Here is a 19,171-nt window from a genome sequence, read left to right on the forward strand (position 1 = left end):
GTCAGTCACCTCTTTTAATCTTGCCCTTGATAGCTTTTATCCTCAATCCTTAAACACGTCCAAAGGTAATTAGGCAGATGAATATCAATGATCAGCAATCAAATGGACCACATGAAGAAAACAAGATATAAATTCAGTTAAATATTAGCTAGTTGATTTACAGAATTTTACAGAAGTGAAGCATCTAGTAAACTGAGTTTACTCATATACTGATGAAGATCTGAAGAGGGAAGCTACATGACAAAAGTCAGCCTCCTCCTCCCACCCTCCTTTCTTTTATAAAGATAACTGAAGAGATTGAAGAGGGAAACAAATATTGTAAATATTACTGTAAGATGCAAATATCATAGACATGCTTCCTGAAAGTTGAATATCTATGTACACATGAAGAGTAGAGAGATGCCGTTTAACAATCACATCTCATCTGCTTTTTTCGAAAAGGGATTCTATCTTATAAGCTGTATCAAGTGTAACTTGAACATGTTATCCTTAAATTTTTGTGCTCATCAACAATTTGTGGTAACAGACTCTGAGATCAAGAGCAATGTACGTGATGAAGCCTCATCTTACTCCCTATACCAACTCAGCACTGAAGATTTGTATGCTTGAGCTTTCCTCTTCTAGCTCTAACTAATTCCTGATATACAGCGTGGTACACAGCTTTACGTACAAGCACAAAACAATATTCTTTACCCAGTACATGTTATTACCTCCTCATTGAAAAGAAAAAAACGTGAAGCACAAGATGTGTAATCATATTACGAACAAAAGCATGCTTTAATGTTAGCTTTTTTAGTTAGCTCAGTGACCATCAGCACATTTTTAACCTCTCGGACCCTTAGCTCGGCATCTCTAAAATGAGGGTAATACGGAACCTATCCCGTTTTGCTTTTAGAGGATTAAATAAGATAAAAGACACCCTATTGCACATTGTAAGCACTTAATAAGTGATAGTTATTACTAGGTATATGAGTAAAGGCTCTACTGCTTTAGACTCATTAAAGAATTAGCTTTCATTTTCATTTAAGGTTACTTTATAAAAATTATATGGTTATCTACATAAGTTACTAATATAAGTGGGTTTTAGATATGTTTATATTTTAATGTATAGCATTTAAGCTAACTGACACTAAGCACATGGATAACTCTTCTAATGTCATCTAAAGTGATATTTCTTAAATGAAATATCCTTCTGTGGGAAGGACCAAATGATTTTTTAAATTTCTAATTCATCACATTCATATAATAAAGTCAAATTTGACAAAAACAAAATATAAGCCCCCAATTTTTATTACTCTATCAAACTTTTGTGACAGTTTTAAGCATTTACTCAACTTCTATATTTAATTTCAAGGCAGACTGGTAACAAATGCTTTTCAGGCTACAGACTGCATATGAAGTAGGACTGTTACAAGGAATACTTGATTTTGAGAATGATGGATATGGACTGTTGTATAATAAAACAAACTAAAATTTAAAACCAAAAATCCTTATTAATGGTGTTTCACTTACATGAATCTCAATTCAAACTAGGTATGAATTTTAAAAAATAGTAAAATTGCCAAATACCATAGGGGCCCCTTGGTGAAAGCCACGTATTTAACATACTGTCTTAAAAGGCTATTTAATACAACCACTGAATTCTAACTTAATGTTGATTTAATACAAAGCATTACTGTGCAATAGTCACCAAATAAACTATGAAAAACAACCAATTAAAGTAACCTTACGGGTTTACACTTAAATTTTTTAAGGAAGTTCCTCACACTAATCTAACTACAATATACTTAGGAACACTTGTCAACTTTAACAGTACCTGTAGCTACTCTGGTAGTATTTCTTTCTAAAGGCCAGGTACTTGTATAAAGAAAAGTCCCAATATTATAAATCCAACAAAGTCAGTAATATATTAAAATGTTTAGTTTGCTGTTTTTCTTACAGAACAGATAATACTTTCTAGGTATTTACTTTTCTAGTGCTTTAAGATTTCAACACAATGTTTTATCAGTTTTGGCATAATGAAAATTAATAATACAGATCCTACCTACACAGTTGAACCCTATTTGGGCTGCCATGGTAGAGAGAGAGAGAGACGAAGAGAGAGAGGAAGAGAGGAAGAGAAAGAGAGACATCCCTTTATTGATGAAACAAAATCCCCTAGTTTCCCTATACCTAGGAGAAAAAATATTACCATGAAACAAAGTGAGATGGACAGACAATATTCTTATGTCTATAATGTTAAAATTTGGTTTATCAGTAAATTACTTCATATCTTTCAGGCCTGCTTTTAAAAAAAAATCTCAGAAACCATAAAAATGTTTTCATTAGTTATTTAAAACACTGGACTAGGTAGTGACTAAGATTTGAGAAGAAGGTAAGAGGCAGTCTCTAAACCAGCATTGCTCATTATCTCTCCAACCTGGAAAATTTTTTTCTTCTTTCAGAGGGCAAATTAAAACTACCTTTACCTATGGTTATCCAGAAAAGGAATCAGCATTAAAATAGAATAGATAGGTTCACTGTAGTCTGCCTAAAGATAACACTAGGAAAGAATTATAATATATAAATTTCCTTCACATTGAGGTTTTTTTGGCAACTGACACTACCTACTATTAAGATAATTCTGAGATCACAAAAAAAAAAATTAGTTCAAATGAAGAAAATCCTCACCTAGGCTCAAAATTAAATTTATATTTAATTTTAAAAAGCAATTGTTAAAAATGTGTATGTCCACAAAGGAAAGCATGACCCTAACGTCTTACAACAATCAGGTATCAAATGAATAATCCAGCACCTTTAAGAGTATTTTTAATCAGTCTCTGTATTCCATCATACATGAAACATAGTACAGCTTGTTCCATGTTTGGTCCCAGATGCTAATGATAGTAGCTGTGGCAATCAAATCAGTAGCACAAATGATAGTACGTTCACACCTAGACTGCAAAGAAACATTCTTTCTTACCACTTTATTCTCACTTTAGCTCTGTCTAAAGGACAGGAGATAATGTCATTCCTCTCATAACAAATAAACCTCCCATTTCAGATAACTGATCCATGACAGGTTACTAGTATTCAAAACTGGCACTTAGAACATTGTCACCATGCAAGCAAACAGGAAGCAATTTGCAGGCTATAGACCTGAATCTGCTACATGGATCTTTTTTACTTTTTTTGGTAAAACCAGGAAAGAAGCACATACAACACACATTTTTAAAGAAGTGGTGATTTTCATTTTCTCAGTCGTACTGTACTTAAATTAGAATTTGTGAGTGGCATCTTTCAGACGGGACAGATGTGTAGGCCCAGAAATATTGACTACTTTCTGTACCCAGGAAAGTCAAGGCGTGATGCTGTTGGCAGTTGTCAGGGTATCTGTTTGCCCAACTTTTATTCAGCTGGAGCAAAGGTAATAAGCTCTTGAAGCAGAAAAAGAAAGTGGAAAAAGACAAAATTTGCAAATTGATAATTTTCAAAACTGAATTAAAATGCATAGTACCATACAGGACTTGTTCATTAAATGTAATAAAAACAAGAATAAACCAGAGCAATTCACAATTCACCAAGATAAGCTGGGAGGTTGCTTTTGCACCTCTTCTTGGTTTGCTCCCAATGTACAAGCAATAGGAAATTTTTAAAGGAAATAAGATGTCAATCTCATAAAATCTCAATAATTCTTCATTAGAAATTAAACAAAAACAATGAATAAAAATCCACAGCATATAGCAAAATAAATTTTAATAAGACTAAATATAACATTTAAAGGAAGGGGGGGTCTCAATTTTACTGAATTTACAGAATAATATGTTGATTTAACTAATAATCAGTTATTCTATTCTTCTTGTCATATTTCCAGCTGTACTATAAATTTTTTAAAAAAAGAAGTGCTTCCTCAGTAATATTCTGCTGCTCTACAACAGCAAGCAAAACAGCATGCATGAAGGCATCAAGATGAAAGCACATGTGAGAAATGGGCAGCCTTTGGTTGCAAAAAAGTTCCTTTTTACTCTCAAATATTGTGAGATAAGCAGTAATGGAAAAATAAGAGAGGTGAGATGGCATGGACTCAAGGAAATAATTGGAGGATCAAGTCCATATAGTGGTCAGGATAATGGCAATATAAACAATAATAAGTCACCACGCTCCTCACATGTTCTAAATACTATAGAGGGGGCTTAAATATACAACTAATCTAACAATCTTAAAAAATATAATTTTCTCACTTTGTACAGGTAAGTCAACTGAGGCTCAGAGATACTAATGTATTCACACAAGGTCATTCAGTCAGTAGCTAGTTATTCCTTTGGGTAAACAATGATGGACTGTGATAAATGATGACAGAGAGACCAAAAGACATGTACACACATATATCACAACTAATGGCAATGCTTAGATTTGAAGGATTGCAGACTGTCTTCAAAGCTTGGACAGACAGCTTAATAATCACAAAAGGATAATAAAAAGTATTATATGAATACTTATCAAAGATAACCTTCTGATTTATCAAATCAGCAGACTGAATGAAAAGAAAGGCTTAAGAAAACTTTAGTGGGCACTTACTAAATGTATAGTGAATAAGAGAATGAATGAATGAGTATAAGATGGCAAGTGATAAATAGGCCTTTTTTATTTAAGGAAAGGATAGGAAATCTCCTTAACCTTCCTTATTTCTATGTTCACTTTCTGAAAGGAAATGTCTTCTTACAAAAAAACTATGACATCTCTGATCTTCAATAAATGTTTGTTTTGTAAACTTTGAATAATTAGGGGAAATACGAATATAGCAAAATATTTGAAGATAGTTTAAATTACAAATAAGCTATTTTAAAATCTATACAGATGTGTTAAAGATGTCTGTTTTTATAGCTTAGAACAACTGTTACAGAAATAAACAAAGCTCAAATAATCTCACCATAAAATTCCTTAGTTACAAATACAGTGATATCAGATTTACAAGAAAATGTTAAAAGGATTTTGAATTTGCTAAAAAGAGTAGTATATTTTGAAATGTATTGAATAAAAGTGATGATACTTATATTACATACATGATACATTAAAAAGATTTTTAGTGTTCAAAATTACATATTTCCTGGATAAAACTGTGTTTTGTTTTCATTATTTTAATGCTCACATGCCACACCTCAGATTCAATTTGCAATATAGATTAAAAAGTAAGGGGGAAAAAGACCTCCATGTCTAGAGGTATTACAAACTTGCAAAAAACATTAATAGTACAGTTGAAACAGAATGTGTTAACCTGTCTTCTGAGGCTACCACACAAGTGTTTTAAAAGTTTTGTTTCGCTGTGGTTTTAAAGCTTAGTGTGTAATCTCTCTACCACTGCTTCTAACGGACAAAAAAAAACAAAGAGTTACAACTCAAATTCAGTAGTAAACCACAGGGCAGAGGCAAGGAGTTCTCAGCCCATTCCTTAACAGACACGTTGCTAGTCCTGTCTGCACCATCCTAACTCGCCTATGTTCCTCAGGCCTTGAGCCAAAAGTATCATTTTACTGAGTGAAGAAAAGAGTTTCATTCTTCCAATCTTGTACTGCTTTCACCTCAACCTTGCAATCTTGCTTTTCCACATTTTCTAATTATTGAAATGAAAGCATTCCCCCCAAAATATTAATAAAGAATAGGGAAAGGAAGAGAATGAGAAGGAGATGTTCTCTTCTAGATAGTACGCAGAGTACAAAGCACTATTTTAAACACTGATGAGGGCATGCATAGAAGCAGGGACTCTGCTTGCTCCCAGTGAATTCAGGTAATGTATCCATTGTTCCAAATTGCTATGGTCTGGTGACAGGAACCCAACTAGAACAAGCTTGCCCTGCATTTTCTTTTGCATTTAGATGCCAACTTTGATAAGGTCACGCCTTAAAAGATCCACACAGCATGCAACACACAGATAGCAATAAAGCCTTCAGCCATTCCCATACTCAAATAAGAATGTAAAAAGAAGAGGAAATCAGAAAGACATTCACATATACAAACAGATTTACAGGGACAACCCGTTTATAACTACACCTATCTAGATCATTTCACACACCAGGGACCTATGTGGAGCCAACAACAAAGGTACTTTAGAGATTCCCTCCCCTCCCAGGCCCCCATGCTCCTATCCCAGAATTTTCTCAAAGGAGCTCATTGCTTTCCCTCACTGGCTTCCTTTAAGTAGTGTCGAAAAGACTTTCCTTAATGCTTTGACTGCTTCTTTCAATTCCAAGGACTCCCTGAAATGTCCCATTTATTCCCCTGACCCTCCCAAAAGGTTTGACTCCTCTTCTACTGCAAAGCTCTCCCTCATGAGCTACCCACAGAAACCAATTCCCTAAACTGCCTTCCCTACCAATCATTCCCTGAAGATCCAATCCTCTTCTGCCTTGCTGTTTTCCTTTCCAACTGTTCCAAAGTACCTAACCTGATATCACTATTAGTGAAAATACACCAGAGGTTTTGGGGGAAGGAAGGAATACCATCAGAGCAAAGGAAAAACACACCAAAAACACACATGCACACACAGTGCAGGAATGATGTTCTAATTCCTGGACTGGTTTTCTCTTACTTTTGTCTATACACAATACATCACCTCTGACACACTCAAACATCCCCAAAACGCTTGATTAAATGATTTTTATCTGGTACATTTAAAGAAGTGTACGGGGGGGGAACGGGGGGTGGTATGTCAGTATATTACATTTTTTTCCTAACAAAAACAGCAAAACACACCAATTTATAAAATTGTGACCAAAATCAAAACACAAGTGCAAAGATCCTTTTTTAATTTGTGATTATCAAATGCTACAAATCAGAATTCTGCAAACAAACAAAAACCAAAGAACTTCTTCAGCCATAGCTATTGATAGGTTAGCATCTTGCTTAAAACTCCTCTCATGAAAATGCTGTGCTCTAGCTCAATGCTTAACCAGACCCTTTTGGAAAACTTTTGTTATTTCGTTGTAATGTTTTCAAAAAGATGTAAGCGTTTCCAAACAACTTGTTTTACGCTGACTTAAGTTTTACCTAGCTCAGATAAAAAGAGATTTCTTGGGCAAAAGACAAATGTACAATTTGTTTGAAAACATTTTCTTCAATCAGTACATTTTTATGACCCAAAATATAGTAACAAAATTAAGTGATTCAATTTTTCACTTTAAGATATAAATTAACCTAAACTGTCTTTCTTTAAATTGTTAGACTTCATGATTAGCTATTTCTCTTTTTAAAAAGGCATTACCATAATGACTGATAATTATAATCCAAATAATTAGTATTTAAATATCTTAAAAATCAATCTTTTTTAAAAAAATTTCTTCTGTGGTTGAAAAAAAAATTATGGAAAGAGGGCTCCAAACTATTTTTCTGTTTAAGAGATCCTTGCGTCTGTTTTTCAAAGGAAGAATTGGTCTAACTATTCTTACGGGAAAAAAAAAAAAAGGTTAGGCATGGTGGTTCACGTCTATAATCCCAACACTTGGGGAGGCCGAGGCTGGAGAATCACTTGAGCCCAAGTGTTTGAGACCAGCCTATGAGACACAGTGAGACCTCAGCTCTAGAGAGATATTAGCCAGGCATGGTGGTGGTGCATGTCCCTAGCCCCAGCTAGTCCAGAGGCTGAGGTGAGAGGATCTCTTGAGCCCAGGAGTTCGAGGCTGCCACACAAGCCATGATTATTGTGCTACTGTACTCCAACCTGGGCGACACAGTGAGGGAAACCCTGACTAAAAAAAAAAAAAAAGAAGAAGAAAAGAAGAAAAACAATGTGTTTTTTTTTAGTAGGTTTTCCATTTCTGAGACTAAATATCTACAAGTCTCTTGCCACTTGAAAAATCTAAAAGTGAAATCTCTCAAGTCTCACTCATAACTCTATTCTTCATACTTTGTACTATGATGAACACATTAAGTAATACATATATTTAAGATGTGGTTAATATGCAATCTTGGGCAAAGGTACTAAAAACTATCTCTCCGATTTACAGCAAAAGACAAAAAAAAATTTAATTTTAATTTAAAATATTTCTTATGCCACCCATTAAGAAAGTCATTATATGATAAACAGCAGATACATCATGCTGCTGATTAATTATAATGGGGAAAATCATAAACCTGGAAATCAATTATATCACATATAGAATGACGGAGTAAGGAGAATGTACCTGTTTATCAACAGGGCCATTGTCTCTGATGAGCAAATTAGCCTGCTCAGAGTCAGAAACAACACTTAGGGTTCCCTCAGACACACAGTGAAAGAAGACCATCACAAACCACTCAGGCTGTTAATAAAAGACAATCAAACAATGGTCCTCAGAAGACCGTTTCTCATCCCTTGCCCATGAGAACTTCAAGGCTTAGCAAGAAAAACAAAGAATTATGTATTTTTTGGACAAGATTAATCACATTTATGTCAACAAAGAGATCATCACTGTGAGGTCTTATAGCTTCCCAGTTGTAGCTTTTAAAGGGGGGCATCACTGAACTCCCAAAAAATTGTATAGCTCATTTTAAGTATGTGTACATACACGTACTTTCCATTAGTATCACAAAATTCTAATTGTAGAATTGTCTCTAAATGTTTTTCTCACTGTGGAAAAAGCAGATTTGCTCATCTGTAGCGAGAACCTGACTGGCACTTAACAGGGAAGGTATGTAAATCATGGTTCAAGTTCAGTCATTCCTGGAACTGTGTAACTACCTTCATGTATTAGAGTTTTCAGTGAAAATTCAGATAATTTATCTAAGGAATTCTTACAGGAGGAAAAACAAACAATACATATACACACTTATAAACTCTTTGGCGAGATCACAAAGATCTTAGGCCCTTCTTGACAACATTTTAGAGAATTATCAAGAATACGGGAACAGGATAGAACAAAATACATGCTGAATTAGAAGTCAAAAAACCCGAAGTTGACCTGTGTTCTAACTGTGCAGGTCAGTTTTCATATCTCTAGAACAAAGGGAGGTGTGATAGATCTCAAAAGTTATGATTAAGTGAAATGTAAACAATCAGGGAGCATGATGCTAAACTGGGCAAAAAGAAGCAAAAACAGCAGTGACACCATGTTGAGTTGTCAGAAGAACGGAGTCAATATAAACTGGGGAAAAAATGATTGAAATTACTATAGAGAAACCCACAAGGCATTATCCTTTTCAGTGTTTAATGAGATTTCCTGAAATATTCAAAATGGGTGCTTGCTTTGATGTCAACTAGGATAACCTGTGAAAAAATGAAATAAGGACTATAAGATGTAGAATTATCCATTGGAAAGTAGGTGATTTTTATTGAGGGGGAAAAAATTTTCTGACAAAATTTTACAAATTAAAAAAAATTTCTTCTACATGATGTAATATTTTACAGAATGTTATGCTTACATTAGCTTTATGTATCACTTCTGCCATCCCCAATGACCTGTGGTCATAATAAGCAGATTTGTGTGCATGAAAAGACATAGGGACCAGCTTCCAAAAAACCCTTCTCACTGTGCCCCACAATTTGAGAGAGCAGAGCTACAAGCTGAGCTACTGAACTGATGTGACCTGAGATCTGATCCCACTGCAGTAGCCATCGGGCTACAGTGGTAGTGTTACTTTACCAAAATAAACCCCTCCTCAATAGGAAAGCGGTCCAAGAGTGCTTCCAGGTGCCAACTTCTACTCTTCTGGAATAAAATTCCACTAACAAAGTTGATACAGCTTTAAAGCGCTTTTCTTTAAAAGAAGGTACATATATTTAGATTCTATTCATCCTACAATTCAATCTCGAAGAATACATAAAAATGTATTGCTTTTTTTGCTGATATAAAAGTAATACATGCTCATTGTAAAAAAAAGGTAAAATCTAGAAAAGTATAAATCAAACAAAAATCACAAAGAATCCCAACACTCAAAAATGACCACTATTCATATTTGGTGTATATTCTTCTCATCTCTCCTCTATGAAATATACATCTATTTCTATATGGCAGGCTTTTATTTACATATTTGATATCCTACTATATAAACCTGTATAACCTTTTTAATGTATGTATTTAAAAAAATGTCTATGCCATAATCATTCTTAAAGCACATGGTTTTTAACAGCTCCATTTTATTCTATCCAATTAATATATGATTTTTTAAATAACTGACTACTATTTAAAATATTTCAAATTAGTAATTAATTCTCCACATTAAATAATCACTTTGGGGAGACTTATTTTAGAAGTGCTATTTTAACAGTTGATTCTACCAAATTCTCAGCAAGTAAAAAATGCAAGCAGACACAAAATTATAGCAGTGAAAATTTTACAATCCACCTCCCCTTTATTTTACTCAAATAAATCAAATCTTATAGGTAGTGGCAAACTGTGCATATTGTCTTGTTAATATTCATCTTGAAATTTTAGGGCTGCACATCATAATTAACACAACCACAGGAATAATAAATGCTTGCATTGAAGATACTATACTAGGTATTATAAAGACATTCACTCCAACCTTGACCACAACCCTAACGCATGTATTAGTATCACTTTGTTTTTTAATAGATTAAGAAATTAACTTTCTGAAAGGTTAAGTAATTCACACAGCTATTAAATGAATCCTACCAAAACTTAAGATGTAGCTCTTGAATCCCTTTTCTAAACAGACATTTAGTGTTCTCATTTACATTTATGTGCTATATATTTATATTAACTGTACTATGATCACTAACGAAAATAAATTCCTAACACTACCATTATTATCATGATGTTATAGTATAGCAACTTGGCAATGCTATATTTCAAGAAGAAAAACATATGCAAGGTAAAATATATACAGAAATTTTAAATAATATTATCATTTCTAAAGTTGCATGTTATACAAAAATGATAAATTTTAAAATCAACACTAGTCTTGATTTTTGTACAACTGATGTTTTAAAACTACCCATTTAATTAAACTGTTAGAAATTAATTGTTTGATGGACTTAATGCATAGGAAACAAAGACATAAAATGCAATTAAAATTATTAAATTTACACAATAAATAAAACCATCAAAAAATGGTCTGAATATAAGGAATCTACATCTAAATTGTGTGTTGGAGAAGAAAATTAATGGATTACACCAGTTTCTTACAGTTCCACTGGCAAAGAGTTGAAGGGCTGACACTTTCAGTCTCACCCTATAGAAATGTTTACTCAAAAAAAACTAATATTTAGTGTGGTTTAGTTGTTATTATTAGTGTTTTTTTCCTTTTGTTTTGTTGTTGTCAAATAGGTAGATATTTGAATGGTTCAAAAATCAAAAAGTATAAAAGTATCTCTAGTGAAGAGTCTTGTTCCATCCCAGCCCTTCATCTGCTCAGCTGTCATCCCTCCATCTATACACTCCCAAATAAGTAATTATTTCATTACCTTCTTGTATATCCTGTGAGTTTTTGAAAATAATTATTAGTAAACATTTCTGGGGTTTTTTCTGCTCAACTTATTTTCTTCTGCCCCTTCCTTTTTTTTAAACTTAGCAATATATTTTGGAAATCTTTCCATATTCATAAGATTCTTATTTTTTATATACCTGCATAATATTCAATTATTGGATATAGCTAATTTATTTAATCAATCTGCTACTGATGGGCATTGTTTGTACAATGTTTCCCATCTTTTGATGTTAAAAACAATGCTGCAATGAATAAATCTGTGCAGTCAACATTTGACAAATTATTATAAGATAAATTTGTAGAAACAGGAGTACTGAGTCAAAGCTTATAAGCATTTGCTCCAATTCACATTTATATAAATTTATACTCCCATCAACAATGCATAAAAGTTCATGTTTTCTTGCAGCCTTGCCAACACAGTGTGACATAAAACTTTGTTTTTTGCTAATATAATGAATTAGAAATGCTATGTCAGTCTAGTTTTATATACCTCCTATTTTGTGCAGTTGAGAAAAATTTTATATGTATAGAAGCCAATGGTATTTTTTTTGTGAACTGTGTGTTACAATAATTTAACCAAATTTCTATTAGATGGTGACTGTACTTTGGCAATTACTAGGAGCTGTTATGTATTAGACAGATTAGCTCTTTAAGTCATCATATGAGTTCGAAATTTTACCTCCAGCTCGTCATTTATCTTTTGGCCTTATTTATGTTATTTTTTGCCATGTAGAAATTTTCATTATTTAAAATTAATTAATCCTTTGAAATTGACTTTCAGATATTGAATTTTATTAAAAAGAGCTTCCCATAGTAAGATCATAATAGACATTCATATTTTCTTCTATTACTTGTATGGTTCTCTCTCATGTATATATTTGTTCCAAAGAGTTTATCCTGAAGTTTGATATAAGATATAAACAATATTGCATCTACCTGTCAAAGAATACAGTGTCTTTCCCATTTTCATTATGCTTCTGCATATTCCTTAATACAAATATTACACATTTAAATATTTGCATGTTAATTTAAACTTCCCTATTACTAAATTATGTTATTGTTTATAAATTATTTGTCTTTCAGCTGATTCTCTGCAATTTATGGATACAAAACGTATCATCTGTAAAAAGTGATCATTTTATCTCTGCCTATCAAATTTTTATAATCCTATTTTTTATTATCTAAATACATTGGCAGTTTCGTCCAGCACAATATTAAAAAAGAGTAAAGAAAGCAAACAAAATCTGCCTAGTTTCTGAAATTACTGAGTGTTTTCCTATGACTCATGATGACTTTTGGACTCACATACATACATTTTATCACTCTGAAGAAGTTTCCCTTTATTTCTATTTACTAGGTATAGAGAATGGTTGTTAAGTTTTGTCACATGTTTTTTCAGTGTCTATAGAGAAAATCATACGATTGTTCTCTTTAATAGGATAAATATTAGATTTCCTATTATTGATCTATCTATGCATTGATGAAATAAATTTATTTTGTTAATAACAAATTATTGCTTTCAGGGAATTCAAATTGTAATTTTTTTTTTTTTTTTTTTTAGAAATTGCCACTTCTATCAAATTATTACTTGATATTGTTGAAGGACAAGAGGCCAAGCCTTAAAGCAATAAAAAATTCAACCAGAAAGATTTGCAGAGGAGAACTTTGGGTTAAGGACTAGGTATAAATTAATAGATTATGTTTGACAATTACAGTTTCATTGGTTAATGAAGCATTTTATCCTAACATTGTTTATGGGTTATTTTTTATTTAACAATACATTAATTCAACTTAGTACAGATTTACTGAACATCTATTATTTTCAAGGTATTGAGATTGTGTAGTTCGGTGGCTTGCAAACTATTTTTGGCCCAGACAGACAATAGAAAATATATTTTTATTGTATTTCAATATATACATATGTCTATGTATATCTAAATACATATTAATGTTTATGAAAAATGACTTCATGAAACAATACTATACATAATCATAGTTGTTTTCTTCTTCTCTTTTTTTTTTAAGACAGGGTCTCACCTGTCTCCCAATGACAGATCGTGCAGTGGCACGATCACAGCTCACTGTAGCCATGAACTCCAGGGCTCAAGTGATCCTCTTGCCTCAGCCTTCTGCATAGCTAAAATTACAGGTGCAAGCCACTGGGCCCAGCTCAATATTTCATATTCTATTATTTTCTATTCCTTATCATTTTTACTAAAGCATTGGTTTCTATACAGTATATTGATTCCCCAACCCATAATAAATTGAAATTTACAGTTTGGGAAATATTATCCTATTAGCTAAGGGGAAGAATTCTGGAACTAGGCAACCTAGGTTTGAACCACAGCTTTACCTCTTAATGGCTTTTAATTGTGCCTCAGTTTTTCATCAGGCAATACTAGTATCTACTTCATAGGATTTTATTGAGATTAAATGAATTAATACATGTAAATATATGTTTAAAATATTTATTTGATTTGTTTAACAAAACCTTTCCCTTGATCCTACAGTTGCTAAAAAAAACAAAAACAAAAACCTGCATCCCCAAAATACCAAAACTGTGGAGAAATCATTAAATATACAGACTTCCTATCACCTCATAAAAATAATTATGAGCATGCCAATGTAATCTAAGTATCTGATTGTTTTTAAAAGTGAATCTGGGCCGGGCGCAGTGGCTCAAGCCTGTAATCCCAGCACTTTGGGAGGCCGAGACGAGCGGTTCATGAGGTCAGGAGATCAAGACCATCCTGGCTAACACGGAGAAACCCCGTCTCTACTAAAAAAATACAAAAAAAAAAAAACTAAACAGGTGAGGTGGCAGGCGCCTGTAGTCCCAGCTACTTGGGAGGCTGAGGCAGGAGAATGGCGTAAACCCAGGAGGCGAAGCTTGCAGTGAGCTGAGATCCGACCACTGCACTCCAGCCTGGGCAACAGAGCAAGACTCCGTCTCAAAAAAAAAAAAAAAAAAGGGAATCTGAACTGGATCTTCTCTTTCAAGGTCTTGGAGATAACAGTAAATATTAGCTAAGTTAAATAATCATTAAGGTGTCTCTTTTATTCCTACTTTATGTGGATGTTCCTTGCTCCAACAGCTATCAAACAAGTTGATAACACTGAGACATAGTGGAGATCTGTAAGGTATAACTCAAACTCATTCTGAAATGGTATATAGAGAGTAGCCTAAACTTTACAGCATTTAGGAGTTTAAACATCTCAAAATCAGCCTGGAGGAAAGAATAATCTTATTTCTTCCTTAACTCAGTTTTTCGGGGCCTCTTCAAAGTTAACTTTAGGGCCCAAGAAGAACAGCTTTTTCTTACCATTTTACTATTACACAAACTTGCTAGGATTTATCCCTTGCGCATGGTAGATGGTATTAAAATGTTAACTACCTCTGGCAAATATGCTACCTACTTTCAGGTACAAGCTCAAGAAATCCCCTAACTATGCAAACATCTGTTTCTCTAAAAAACAAAGAACCATGTTTCAAAGTTAATTTACTTTGGAAGTAAGAAGTTTGGTTGTTGCTCAGTGTTTTTTCCCTTATCTCTCTTTCCTTAAGCTGTACCTATTGATACTTGGTACATATGTTTTTTCTAATTGTTGTAGGGAAGGGGTGAAGGGAGGTGTTTGCTTTGTTTTAGCATGTTTCTAAATGTGCCTGGGATTATATTCTTAAAGTTGGCACCTATTGAGCAAGGAGGGGCAAGGTACACAAGTTTGACAGAAATAAAGGTAAATAGCTATTTTTATACTCATCACAAGGATGACAAGTGCTAACAATGGCCAGAATGCCTATCTCCCACTGCAACTGCAATCCGAAACTCCTCCTAATATAGCTGTAATAATCAGTTATGTCTAATACATCTCTTGAACCTGGTTCTCTGCCTTAAACATCTTCCTAAAATCTCTAACATCAACACCCAACTCCAAATTTTAAGTTCAAATAATAGCTGACTGAAAGTTTTCAATACATTTTCAGTGCTTGTATTTGCTAATGATAACAACAGGTTTTCTTCAAAAAAAAAGTATTTTCTTCCTCAGAGTAATCTAAAATGAAATCTTCCTCCATAATAAAAAGGTGTGTATGTGTGTGTGTTATAGGTGCAAAGGTGCAAAGGGTTTTTTTTTTTTTTTTAACTCTGACAAGTATTCTGATAGTTTTACTTTGAGAGATCCTAAATGTAAATTGTTACAGAAACATCTAAAATGGTATTTTGAATTAAATAAAATATTTTTAAAAACCAAGGTTTTTTCTTCCTTTCCTATTTCTCCCATTTATTTACTGTTGGATGGAATTGAGAAATTGAATTAATAGTGATTATTTAATTGGCCATGTGATATATGACACCGAATGAACCAAATGCCTTCCCAAAATAAAGTGTATGAAAGAGAATATGAAACTCAGGGTAAGAGATTTTCCAAAAGTCTTCCAAAGAGTGTGAAGATGGGAACCTGAACAGCAACTGATTTAACATGATTTTGATCAATGCAAAAACTTCCTAAGAAACAAAAGCACGGCCAGGCACAGTGGCTCATGCCTGTAATCCCAGCACTTTGGGAGGCCAAGGTGGGTGGATCATGAGGTCAAGAGATCAAGACCTTCCTGGCAAACATGGTGAAACCCCATCTCTACCAAGAATACAAAAATTAGCTGGGCGTCGTGGCATGCACCTGTAGTCCCAGCTACTCAGGAGGCTGAGGCAGGAGAATTACTTGAACCCGGGAGGCAGCTGTAGTGAGCACAGATCGCGCCACTGCACTCCAGTCTGGTGACAGAGCGAGACTCCGTCTCAAAAAAAAAACAAAGAAACAAAAGCATAAACCTATTTCTAGAATGAAGGCAAATGCACATTAACCCTTAAAAGTTACAACACAGTAGTTTTATATCTGGCTCAAAGAAGGCAGAATCACAGCTATAGTAGGTAATGCTGGACAATGGCAGCTGTGAAAAAGCTGGATAATAAATATATACAATCACATACATTATAATAAAGCATACTGCATGTTCCTACACAGATCTAAACCTAATTCCATTCATTCAGTTTTCGATATGTTTACTGAAGTTTTAATGAATGTCAGGCACTGGTCTAAGAAAATAATACAATGTATTATGAAACAATCCTAATTTGAGGTATGAGGAAGGAAAACAGTGACTAGAGAGTAAATAACACTAGTCTCCTCCTGAATAAATACTCTATATTATTAAATAAAATTCTATAGGCTTAAAAAACAATGGAAGAATTTAACCACATAGCGAATATTTCCTTTATCTCTCTGCCACCCTGGGAAAATGTCGGTTTTCATAGTGAGGTCTCTCAAAATGATAGCCAACTAATCAGCAGAGGTTCTTCAGATAATGGGAGCTTGCCTGGCTAACCAGGCAGCCTGCCCATCAACTTCAGATCCACATATCTCCTGAATTATAATCAGAGACTGATGTTCACACCCTGAAACCAATTCATAATGTGAACTCCTGCCTTAAAAATAAATTACAGGGATAGGTAAAGGCAATGCATGACTCAAACCATGTGAATCTCAACAAGTATGCCCCATTTACCATCTTGGAACAGTCATAATTGGTATTAGACCAAGCTTTTCCCATCAAAACCAAAAGACAATGGAAATGCTAAACACCAAATGTCAATAAACCAAAAAAGTCAAAATATTGACATGGTGTAATAAATACTTAGATTTTATTTTACTTCAAAGCATTTTAGCAAATAGCCATCACATTGTTACAATGTATGGGTGTATGACAGAAAAAAAAAAAAAAAAAACTGTGTAACATCAGAGCTTTCTTATTTTGTATATGAGTAAAACAAGGAAAACAAGGCAAAAACACGGCAAAACTCTTAGATATAGCAAAGCACTGCCTGGACCTCTCTTAATATAAAGGGATAATAGATTATAATTTATTGACCTTCTACTTAATAACACTACTTTTAGAAAAACAAAATCATATTACTACCATCTTAAATGTTAAACTCTTTCTTCGTTACAGGAACACAAAAAAGAGATACCAGTTAGTTCATTACCACAGAACAAATTACTCTGTAGCTGTTAATTATTATTATTATTATTTTTTTTTTTTTTTTTTTGAGACGCAGTCTTGCTCTATCGCCCAGGCTGGAGTGCAGTGGCCGGATCTCAGCTCACTGCAAGCTCCGCCTCCCGGTTTACGCCATTCTCCTGCCTCAGCCTCCCGAGTAGCTGGGACCTACAGGCGCCCGCCACCTCGCCCGGCTACTTTTTTGTATTTTTTAGTAGAGACGGGGTTTCACGGTGTTAGCCAGGATGGTCTCGATCTCCTGACCTCGTGATCCACCCGTCTCGGCCTCCCAAAGTGCTGGGATTACAGGCTTGAGCCACCGCGCCTGGCCAATAATTATAATATATGCATGTGCTTAGAAACATGAAACAGTGTTGAGGACATACAATGTTAAAGGAAAATTAATTATGTCATAAATAATTTCTATTATATACTCCCATCCATTTCCATGTTTACATGGTCACAGAAAATAATCTAAACAGTTATACTTTGAGTTGCTAAGTGAATTATATGCAAAGCACTTAGAACAATGTCTAATACACAGTAAATGCTCTTTAAGAATTTCTGCAGGCTGGGGGCACAGTGGCTCACACTTGTAATCCCAGCATTTTGGGAGGCTGAGGCGGGTGGATTGCTTGAGTTCAGGAGTTTGAGACCAGCCTGGGAAACATAGAGGGATCTTGTCTCTACAAAAAATTTAAAAAATTATACAGGCAGGATAGCCTATGCCTGTAGTCCTAGCTACTTGGAAGGCTGAGGTGGGATGATCACCTGAGCCTGTGAGGTCAAAGTTGACACGAGCCACGATCGCACCACTGCACTCAAGCCTGGGTGACAGAGAGAGACCCTGTCTCACACACACACAAAAATCTGCTCTTATCATTTTGTATGGTAATTGGCTCTGAATGTACAATTATGACTGCTTTAGCCCTGACTTCCTTTTACTTGTGCATGTTCTCCTTCTCGTTAATTAACCTGCATTCATTCTATCAAAAATGTTTATTTAAAAACATGTATCATTAAAATATATTTTATAAAAATCACAATTTTCACATCCAATAATCACAATTTGGAAAAATTAACCCATATTATAAAAAATTCACCTAACTGTTGTACCTCATAATTTGTACTCAATAGCACTTAAGGTAAATTCCATAGGTAAAAGCCCAGAATTTGAGGTATATAAGGAAGAGAAGAAATAAACATTAAAATGTTAGACATCTGAGTGTTCTGTGCTGAACAGTGAAAGAAATTAATTTCACAAAAACTCCTGACCCCAATAAACAAACCAACATTGAAAGGAGCAATTGTCATTCAACACTACCTCCCCAACACAAGCCTTACGATACTGCCATTCAACCCACAGTTACTGAAAAATCATATCTCACATTTATTGGAACACTTACTATGTGCTCCATACTTTGCTAAGAGATTTAAAAGCTTAATCTCATTTAATTTTCCCAATAGTCTTATGAGAGAGATGTTCTTCACACCCTTTAGGGCTGAGAGGAACGAGGCATGGAGAGGGTAAGTAACATATCCAAGATCACACAGCTGGTAAGTGGAGCCAAGATTTGAACCTAGGCCCCAGAATTTAGTCAGTAGTTATTGAACACCTACTCCAGGAAAAATGCTAGGCACAGTAAGGAGCTGTTAACTGCGCAGTAGTCAAGACCTCTGCCCTGCTAAGGGCAGGGGCTCTAACAGTTACTCTAG

The 19,171-nt window shown here is 34.2% G+C and overlaps 1 protein-coding gene across 13 annotated transcripts in view; it reads right to left on the minus strand.

Annotated features, from left to right (window-relative positions):
• IKZF2 (IKAROS family zinc finger 2) overlaps window positions 1-19,171 on the minus strand; it is a 156,567-nt gene that overhangs the window by 101,828 nt on the left and 35,568 nt on the right. The window lies entirely within an intron of this gene.

This window comes from Piliocolobus tephrosceles, chromosome 11 (assembly GCF_002776525.5).
Source record: "Piliocolobus tephrosceles isolate RC106 chromosome 11, ASM277652v3, whole genome shotgun sequence".
NCBI lineage: Eukaryota > Metazoa > Chordata > Mammalia > Primates > Cercopithecidae > Piliocolobus > Piliocolobus tephrosceles.